The sequence below is a fragment of the Heterocephalus glaber genome, unplaced genomic scaffold (genome assembly GCF_053883595.1).
Source record: "Heterocephalus glaber isolate CG9 unplaced genomic scaffold, H.glaber_assembly_v1.0 deba00001666, whole genome shotgun sequence".
NCBI classification, from domain to species: Eukaryota; Metazoa; Chordata; class Mammalia; order Rodentia; family Bathyergidae; genus Heterocephalus; species Heterocephalus glaber.
In genome coordinates, this window is record NW_028258406.1 from 6,647,594 (window position 1) to 6,658,524 (window position 10,931).

A 10,931-nucleotide genomic window follows, 5' to 3' on the forward strand; every position below is an offset into this window, starting at 1 on the left:
AGTTATTTTCAATTTAAATATATTCTCTATACATTTACTATTTTTGTTTTTCTCATTATTTATGTTTAGACATATCAACATATTTTTGAAATTTTCTAGTAAGTCTTATAATAATCTCTAACCGTAATGTTAAGAGGATGATTGTTTTAAATGATTGGTCAACTTCATCCCATGCTTTGTCAAAGACAACTTGGATCTATATAAAAGTACTATAAGTTACACTACTAAAATGGAATTGAGGGAAGCACAAAGAGCTTTAAATGGCCCAATGCTATGGAAATCTATTCTCCTACAAAAAATTGCAGGTTTATCTTGTGAAGCAGCTGACTGTAACACCAACTGAGCTGTAATTCTAATGTGAAGATCTATCTATTTATGTAGGGTTTCCAAACCACCTGTGAATGCTTGTAAGATTACATTTCCAATATCTTATGAAATATTCATGAGAAACTGCTGGGAACAATCTCTATTTCTTGAAATTATCATCTAGATATGGTCACAGATAATTACTAAAATAAATACAATCATCGCTAGTCTATTCCATCAAATATGTAGTTTTCCTATAAGTGCATTTCTTTTGAAATACTGTGAGTTAATTCAGACATAGACAAATATAGTCAGTGCACAATAATCTCATCTATTTATTTTTAAAACTATGTTGAAATAATTTAGAAAAACTGAGGAAACAAGAAAAGGTGGGAAGATTCAATTACAAGGAAAAAATTATATGCATGCTTTCTACATTATCAATGTAAAAACATATTAGGAATAATCATAGCACTTAAAATAGAAATAGAATGAGATATTAAGACATATGTGAAAATTCTTCAGAGTAGAATGCACATCCTTTCTTTTTGTTGTCTCTGTTTATTTCTCAAACCATCATCCTTCATCATTCCTCACCCTTCATGCTATGAATCAGTCACACGCAATTCTTTAAAATCACCATATTACTAATCTTCTGGGACTTTAAATATGCTAATTTCTAAATTAAATGCTAAACCAAACTGACTTTGTGGCAAAGTCCCTTTTTTCATCAAGCAGAGTTTACATCAGAGAACTCAGATATAAGGAAGAAAAATGCCTTTCTCTTTACTCTAGCTGTAGTTAGTATTCAATTCGTTCTATGGTTCTATTCCCTGTTAACATCAGAACCACAGCGAGACAATGCTATTATATACACCATGTCTAACATGTAGTAGATGCTCAGTAAATGTTTAAAAATGCTGACATTTAAAAAATGGGAAAAATGCTGCCGCCCCTTGGTGGGGGCTATTCATGGCGGTTCCGGGGTCCTCAAAGTTCTTCCTGGTTGAGATCCTAAATCCGTCTTGAAGCTGGCACAGCAGAGCTCGACGTTCTTGCTGGTGGGAAATGACTGAGTATAAACTGGTGGTGGTTGGAGCAGGTGGTGTTGGGAAAAGTGCACTGACAATCCAACTAATCCAGAACCACTTTGTTGATGAATATGATCCCACCATAGAGGATTCTTATTGAAAACAGGTGGTTATAGATTATGAAACTGGTCTGTTAGACATTCTGGATACAGCTGGACAAGAGGAGTACAGTGCCATGAGAGACCAATACATGACAGGCGAAGGCTTCCTCTGTGTATTTCACATCAATAATAGCAAATCATTTACAGATATTAACCTTTACAGGGAGCAGATTAAGTGAGTAAAAGACTCGGATGATGTACCTATGGTGCTGCTAGGAAACAAGTGTGATTTGCCAACAAGAACTGTTGATACAAAACAAGCCCATGAACTGGCCAAGAGTTACGGGATTCCATTCATTGAAACCTCAGCCAAGACCAGACAGGGTGTTGAAGATGCATTTTACACACTCATGAGAGAAATACGCCAGTACAGAATGAAAGAGCTCAACAGCAGTGATGATGGGACTCAAGGTTGTATGGGGTTGCCGTGTGTGGTGTTGTAACAAGATACTTACAAAGTTCTATTAGAAAAGAGCCACTTTCAAGCTGCACTGATACCCTGGTCCTGACTTCCTGGGAGGAGAAGTATCCCTGTTGCTCTCTTCATCTCAGAGAAGCTCCTGCTATTTCCCCAACTCTCAGTATATGAGCACAGTCTCCACTTGAGAACTTCTCAGAATAACTACCACCTCATTTGGTTGTCTGACCAGAGAAATGCACCTCTTGCTAATTCCCCAGTAGTTTTCTGCCCTGGGCTCTCCCCAACAAAAACAAACACCTCTCCTACCCAGGTTTTTACCCAATAAGCAACTCATGCTCTGAAAGAGAACCAAACTGTAGACATGAAATTCTGTTAAAAAGTTTCTTAGGCTCTAAAGCAGCAGCCGCTGGTGATCTTTCTTTTCCTTTTTATTTTTGAATGTGGGACCTATGTTAGATTTTGGAGAAATGTTCCTAAAGTACTGTTTTGCCAAGAATATAATTATGTTGCTGATTGGTTGGTTTGTAGTGTTATGAGCTATATTCTACAAACTGGCATCTGCTCTGTGTTCATAAATACAAAAGTGAAGCCAGGCATGGTGGCACATGCCTATGATCTAAACCATTTGGGAGGTTGAGGCAGGAGGATAAGTTCAAAGGCATCCTGGGCAATTTGGTGAGACTCTGTCTCAAAAATGAAGAAAGGAATAAATTGGCTGGGTTAGTTTAGTGCTCCTGAGTTCAGTCCCCAGTACTGAAAGGAAAATGGTAAATACAAAGGTGAACACGGACTTTTGAGTTTATCCTGGTCTTCTCAACTTTTATGAAATTAAATCCAACTTTGACAACAAAGTGCCTTTTTTATAGAAGTGGTTTATGGACTTCCTTTATAGTCCTTAAGTAGAATAGAGGTCTCAACCATTATGTATGAAAATATACCCGTCTATCTTTGAGGGAAAGATACACCTATATAATAGCAGATCCCATTTCTTACACATATGAAGATTGTTTCCCAGAGGCCTGTTTCTGGGCTTTCCCCAGAAAAAGATGAAACTGGAAACAATTATAAATAATTTCACTTAATTTTTATCTAATCTATCCTTTTTTTATAGGTTACTGCCTACAAATATATAATTTATTTCTTCTAGCATACTGATAAATTTGGGTCATACCAGAAAACTTAGATCTACAGTTATTCCAATATTGCAAAATTTGGTGATTTTGGCTTATTTTATATCTCTGGTGATTTTTCAAACCTCAAATATATTAACAGGCAGATTATATTTTCACTATGTATATATTCTTAATGATGTATATAACAGCCCTCAGTCCCCTTCTCCATTCACTCTCAGCCCCTCACCCCACAGCAACAAGAGCTTGATTAATTGTTTTAGTTGAGTAAAGCATGGTGCTAATGGACCAGGGTCACAGTTTCAAAACTTGAACAAGCCAGCTAGCATCATTTGATCATAACTCCAGTTTTGCTGGATGCCTTCTGGTAGCTCTGCAAGGAAAAAAGAGGTCAGTTAGCATGAGTGGTTTATTGGGACTGGAAAAGCTTGGTATCTATAAGGAGGCTCAGATTAGAAGACTATAAATAAAGTATTTAGAACCCCCCCCCCCCTTAGCCATATGGAAACTAAGCCCATATGTTTTCTCATTCTTTTGATAATAAGGATGCTTAGGGTTTTTTTTTAAGTTTTAGTTTTTGTGTGGGGGCTGTTTTTGTTTTTGTGTGTGGCTGTGGTTTTTGTTTTGTTTTTGTTTTTTTGTTTTGTTTTTCAAAACTAGGGATTGAACTCAGGGCCTCTCCCCAGCCCTTTTATATTTTGAGATGAGTTCTCACTAAATTGCCAAAGGTGGGGTCAAACTTGCGATCCTCCTGCCTCAGACTCTGAGAGTGCCGAGATGATAAGCATGCTCCACCATGCCTGACTCTCAGATCAAATTTTTAAATTTTCTTTATGTATAATGCTTTTTAAGAGGTTAAAACAGTTGCTCATAAATTAGCCTGCATTTCAGAAAACAGAAACTGGTAAGTTTGTTCAAAACAAGAAATAGGCTTTGAATTGAAATTGCTATTTGAGAAAAGAATAAAATAATATAATTAACTTGTTACTTATGAGGGTATGGAGGCTTGGTGTTTTTGTTTGTAAATATTACCCTGGTAATTTTTTTCCCCTTTTTGTCGGTAATGGGGATCGAACCCAATACCTTACACATGATAAACGAGTAGTCTGCCCATGAGCCTTCTACCCATGAGATGCATGCCCAGCCCTGGTAATTCTAATGAAAAATAGATAACTTGATGAAAGACTTAATTTTACACTTGATCTTAGCCAAAAGGCAGAGAAGCGATAAAAAGACTTAATTTTAAAATGGTGACTTTCTGTTCTTATATCTAAATACTTAGAGGTCCTTTATCTCCTAATATGAATTTTCATTTATTAACCAAATTCCACATTGCCTTGAAATTAATTCAGAAGAGGGGAAGAAATATGTCCTGCACCCATAAAACAAGAAACCTAGAGAGTTGTGCTCCTAAATACTAATCCTGGGAGCATTCACTGTCTGGCTGTCATGTGTAAATTAAAACTCTGCTAGGCCCGGGGATTTAGCTCAGTGATTCCTGCATCTGCCTCCCAAGCAGAAGGTCCTGAGTTTGATTCCCGGTACCAAAAAAAACAAAAAACAAAACAATTCTGCTGCTTTGTTTCTGCCCCTTTTCAGGCATTGCTTGGTCGTTTTCCTGAGGTAGACAGGTTTATCACCTCAGTCATGTTCTAAGTTTCTGGGAGACTGGTTTTAAGTGTCTTTTGTGACTACCAGTCTAACTTTTTCTAAAAATTCTACTAAATTCAATTCCAAATTAGAGAGAAAGACAGTTACCCCTTAGGTTCTTGTACCCTTAGCCTTTGTGTGTTGTGTATCTATACTATAGTTTTCTCAAGTATGTTCTAAGCACAGAAGTATCCAAATGGGGCCAGAATTTAAACTTGAAAATGGTCTTTTAATAGCTTCTTTAAAGTTACACTTAGGTGTGAATTTTGGCACAACAGAGTGACAAATGTAGTGTTAAAAGCAGAGTAAGTTAAGTAGGTGTGGTATAAAATGTAGTTTGTAGAGTATGTTTGCCATTGCTGAAAATCTAGTTTACCTCAGAATCTCCACTTTCCCCAGTATAAGTGCCTGGCCAGCTGTCAGAAATTACATAATTCCTTTATGACTTAGTTGTATGTGTGTGTTTTTTTTATAAGGTTGCACATTTGAGAGTGTGAAAATAAGATGTTCTGTCTGAAGGCTGCCATGCTTAATCCAAATCTGTTCAATACTGTATTTGCTTCAGTCGCTTGCTGTAGAATATTAACTTGGTAACAGACAGTTGGTTCTGTGGGCATGTAGTAAATCAAATTAATCTATTTGAGTGGGTCCCTTGTCTAACCTTTCATTATCTTTTAAACTGCTGTGAATTTTTGTCATGACTTGAAAACAGATAGACAAAAACCTTAAAAGAGATTTGGTTTTTTTTCCCCCATGCCAGAATTTGTGAGCATAGTCATATTTTGCTTTGTATTTACAGTCATGAACATTTAAGCTGGAAGCTACCAAGAACCAAAAACTGGTGCATTCTGCTTCTTGTAATTCATCTCTGCTAATACATTATAAGAAGCAAAGATAATTGGGAAAATATTTTATTTGAATGGTTTCTAGAAACAAAGGACTATAATACTTGTACATTATTTTTCATGTTTGCTGTTTCTTTACAGTCTAATGTGCCACAAAATTATTTTTAAGGCATTTATTTTCTATAAGAATTGTTTTAAAAGTCTGCTCATCAGATCAGTTTTAGATGTCTTTCAAAAAATAAGTGATTTTTAAAAGTCCAAGTACTGGCTGAGAAGCAAATGTTTGAACTCTACTGTGGAGAGAAAAGAGGGTGTTGCATGACTTCTATATTTCTGTGCCATCCAGTATACTTAAAAATATCAGTTGTGCAATTCTGCTGTTTAAATGGGAACTATTAGCTTCCTTGGCCCTAGATGAAAGGGCTGATATTTTAAGTTGATTATTTTAATGTAAATTAATCCATCCTAATTTTTTTAATTTGGTTGAATGTTTTTCTTGTTAAATAATGTTTAAAAATAAAAACTGGAAGTACTTTGCTTAAAAAAAATAAAAATGAGAAAATACTGATGATTCACAAAAGATTAGATATTTTTTGAAAAAATAGTAAATACAAACATTTCAATCTTCTAAATTAAAATAACTAAAACTAAAAAATATATGTACTCTTTTGTCAATTAAACTAGAAGTTACTTAAAGGATAATGGTTAAAAATAGAAGATTAAATAAAAGGGTTGGCATACAATTTTGAAAGGAATATAAATTATTTAAACCCTTTCAAACATGAGACAAATATTTTTATTTAAAAGGTTTAGAAAGTAACTTGAAATTCAGGGATAAGAAAAACACAGAAAGGTATTGAATTTAAAATAATATATAGTGGAGAAATTGAAAGATTTATATTACCAAACTACTATTAAATGGCTACTAAAATTGAGATTAATTTACAGAATAAATATTTCATGTTTTTAAAATTAAATTTTATAGAGATAATGGGTAATTTTAAATATTGTAATTATTAAAATGAGATATATTTATGCAATATAATGGTTATAGCCATATGAAAACATATAATAATAGAAATAAATTGAATAATAGAAATGAATCTCTGACAGTTGTAAAATGAAACATCAACCTATATGTTTCTATTCCATTCCAATCAGATGTGAATGAGCTTTGGGCTGGGAAAATTCCCACTGATTTACAAAGCTAAGAGAGATAGCACTAACTTGAGACCTAGCTGTGACACTTTGCCACAGCATCTTCAGCAACTGCCTTAAGTTTGTTTTTTGGTTCTCTTCTCAGTAAATCACCCAGCTCTTGAGAGCTGTCTTAAAGTGTTATGAAGATTAAATAAAAGGGTTATTTACGAATTACATACAAAAATATCTTACCCAGAAATGTGTGTAAGCAATTTTAACTGCTATAATCTTTATAGCTATTATAATAATTTTGTATTCTTATTATTATTTCTTACAATTTCTCATTACTGTTTTGCTTGGAAATTTCCCTAGTTAAGTGATTTCATAGCACACAATTCTATTTTGTACTGCTTTTATGACAGCTTATTATTCTAAATTCAATCAGGACATAGTTAATGCTTGTCCTGTTAACAGTTACATATCCGGGGCCAGGGATTTAGCTCAGTGGTTCCGGCGCCTGCCTCGCAAGCGCAAGGTCCCGAGTTCAATTCCCAGTAACCAAAACAAAAAAAAAAAAAGAAAAAGAAACAGTTACATCTCCAGTGTGAAAAGAATTACCTAATATATAGGAAAGATCAACGGTTCTATGCTGAATTGAATAATTAACTAATGTTTGAATTTAACATAGAAAATTTATCCTTCGAACAACTTCTCCTTAATTCTAGGAGATTTTCCACAGCCACATAATGGAAATCTACTCAGTGTTTCTAAATGTGGTTAATTTTCTATAAAATGATAAATTCTTTTGGAAAAAGTCAACTTTCAAAATAAACGTTATAAAATATGCACTTTTTTCATAGAAGACAATACCTACTCTAAATTATAAGCTACTTCAGAGCAAGTGATTCATATTTTGTTTTCTTTTTATTGTCCCATGGGTCCTCTCTGTATAGTTTACATACAATTAATTTTAAAACATGTTACATATTAAAAGCATTTCATTATAAAATGGGTTTGTGATCCTATTTATAAATATATCTTCTCATATCTCAATAAATAGATTTATGAAAATGACATGTGTGTCTGTAATCTTTTTCTTCTGCCTTAATACATGAAAGTTTTAGTGAAACAATAGCTTGGATTAATGTACACTATGCTTACATTTATACAATATTATCATCAATATGAAAGTAGTTATTTAAAGTAGTAACTTACCTAGGTATCTTTTTTATGGAGACCATGAGGCAAAATAAATTATAAAGTATCACCTTAAAAATTTATTATGAAGCAATTTCCTCTGTCTGATGTTCCGTGGTACATTAATGTTAATTACAGATTGTACTTTACTTATTGAATTTATATTTTATTAATTTGAGGCTGCAAATTCAAAGAAGTTTTTATCACATGTATTTTTCCCAAGATATCAAATGATATGATATAAACAATACAGAAATAATTGAAAGATTTGTATAATATTTGCAGTTAATCATGTATTTGTCATCTTAAAGAGAAAATATTTCAAATCATATTAATATAGTGACAATTCAATAATATATTAACATAAAAATTAATGTATGAAAGGCTGGTGAAATTGTAAATTTTAACATTTGAACAAGTAGCCAACTTACAAAAATAACTTAAACCTATATTACATCTTATTATACTGAGAAAGTTTCTGATCTTTTGTAATGACATAAAATTAAAATTTAATTTTTCTTGCAGAGCTAATAATTAGCCAATGTCAATGAACATGTAGAGAGAATTCATCAATTTTTGATTGCTGCTTTGAAAAAGAGAAAGAAGAAACATTGTCCCTGTCATGGACCACTAAGTATTACTATATGATGGAGGTAAAATAGAGAGCAATGAATGAAGACAAAAGTAGCTCTCAATAAAGTTGCCGGTCATATTTTAAGAATTTATCAAATTCAATTAGAGCTTTTATTATGCAAGTAAGAAGTTATAGGATCTATATGCATCCAGATATTAACCAGGTCCAGGGATTCTCTTCATTATAAGAGCAAAAATCAACATTTTCTTAAACAATTACACAAATAAACAGCAAGTGTCTAATTTTCTAAATTATGTTAATTGATAATTTAAAACCATTTATTTCTAGTACTATCATAATTTTAATGAGTACATTAACTATTCCCAATAACATATTTATGTTGTTAGATGGATGACATTCAAGGAGAGTTTGTATTCTTAATGTTGTTAAAATAAAGGGAAATTGAGTGGAGATGTCCTTATTTACTGTTTTTACTAGCATTCAGCACACTGAAGTATATTTCAAAAGCCTTAGCAACCATACAGATATATTATGTTCATTTCCTTATAGCTCATTTACCAGTTTATTACTATGACAAGTTTTTCCCTCCTTAATCTAGCTCTCTGAAAGCCTACTTCCTCTAAACTATTTCTTGTTAATTTAATTAAGTTGATTGGTACATTTTAGGCATACAATACAGTTACATTCATCATTGGGAACATGTAATTTTACATGATGTATCTTGGCTCTTATTTTTTCCCATTCCCCTGCCTCCCATTCAATCCCTCCAACCCTCTCTATTTACAAAAACTTTGTTTCCATTTTTTTCCTTTTCTCATATATTTTCCTTCCCTTCTCTTCTTTCCCCTCTGCCTCCCACTTCCCTTTCTCCTTTTAACCTTTTCTTCCTATGTCACATTATCAATTATACATTTGGATCCTTATTGACCCTTTTAGTTTCTCACACCAGAGATACTAATTGGTATTTACATGTGTGTCCTATTTATTTCACTTAAGAGTATGGCCTTAAATGTGCATACATTTAGCTATAAATGTCTCTAGTTTCTCATTCTTTATGGCTGAGTAGTACTTCATTTTATGAAAAAAAACACATTTTCTTTATCCAGTCTCCAGTTGATGGACAATTGGCCTGTTTCCAAGCTTTAGCTATTACAAACTGTGCCGCTATAAACAAAGGTCTGCATATATCTATGTAGTACGATTCTTTAAATTCTTTTGGGAAGATACCCAGTAGAGGAATACCTGGGTCAAATTGGACCTCTAACCCTAGTTTTTTGAGGTATCTCCATATTGATTTCCACAGTGGTTGCACCAGTCTGCTCTCCCAGCAACAATGGAGAAGGGTTCCTTTCTCCCCCAAACCCCACAATCATTTGTTTTTGATTGATTTCTTGACAGCAGCCATTCTTTCTGGGGTGAGGAGGAATCTCAGTGTTGCTTTCATCTGCATCTCTTGAATGACCAGTGATGTTGGACATTTTTTTGTATGTTTATTTGCTGTTTTTACTCCTTTATCTGAGAAATTTCTGTTCATTTCAGATTCCCACTTTGTAATTGGGTCTTTATATTTGGGGGTCTGATTTTTAAAAATTCTTTATATATTTGAGATAGTAGTCCTTTGTCTGAGGACCTGCTGATAAAACTTTTTTCCTACATTGTAGTTTGTCTCTTAGCTCTGTTGGTGGTTTTTCTTGCAGTGAGAAGGTTTTTAGTAAGATGAGATCACACTTGTTGATTCTTTGTGTGAGTTCATGTGCTACTGAGTTTTTGTTTATAAAGTCTCTTCCTATGCCAATATCTTCAAGAGTTCTAGCTAACTTATCTTCCAGCATGTTTAGTGTTTCTGTTTTAATATTTAGATCTTTAATCCACTTCAATTTTACTTTAGTGCATGGTGAAAGATATGGGTCGATTTTAATCTTTGGCAGGTTGAAATTCAGTTTTTCCAACACCATTTTTTAAGGAGGCTATCTTTCCTCCAGTGAGGATGGTTGGATCCTTGGTTAAATATGAGGTGGTTGAGTACGTTTGGATTTGTGTCTCATCTTATGATCTATTCCACTGATCCTCACTTCTGTTTCTTTGGCACTACCATTCTGTTTTTATCACAGTGGCTTTGTAGCATAGTTTCAAGTTGGGGATTGTGATACTCCCTTCCATGTTTCTGTAGCCTAGAATTGCTTTTGCTATTCTAGGTCTCTTCTGATTTCAAATGAATTTTTGGATTGTTTTCTCTAGTTCTGTGAAATATACTGTTGGGATTTCAATCAGGATTGGATTGAATCTATATAGCAGTTTTGAAAGTATGGCCATTTTCATCATATTGATTCTTCTTACCCAGGAAAAAGTGATGTCTTCCATTTTCTTATATCCTCTTCCCTCTCTTTTATTCAGAGTGCTGTAGTTTTCAGTGTAGAGGTCATTTGCTTCCTTTATTAGATTGATTCCTAGATAT

General features: G+C 33.5%; 1 pseudogene; it reads left to right on the top strand.

Moving 5' to 3' along the window:
* Positions 1 to 1,343: 1,343 nt before the first annotated feature.
* Positions 1,344 to 2,208, top strand: LOC101709353 (GTPase NRas pseudogene; annotated as a pseudogene).
* Positions 2,209 to 10,931: the final 8,723 nt, after the last annotated feature.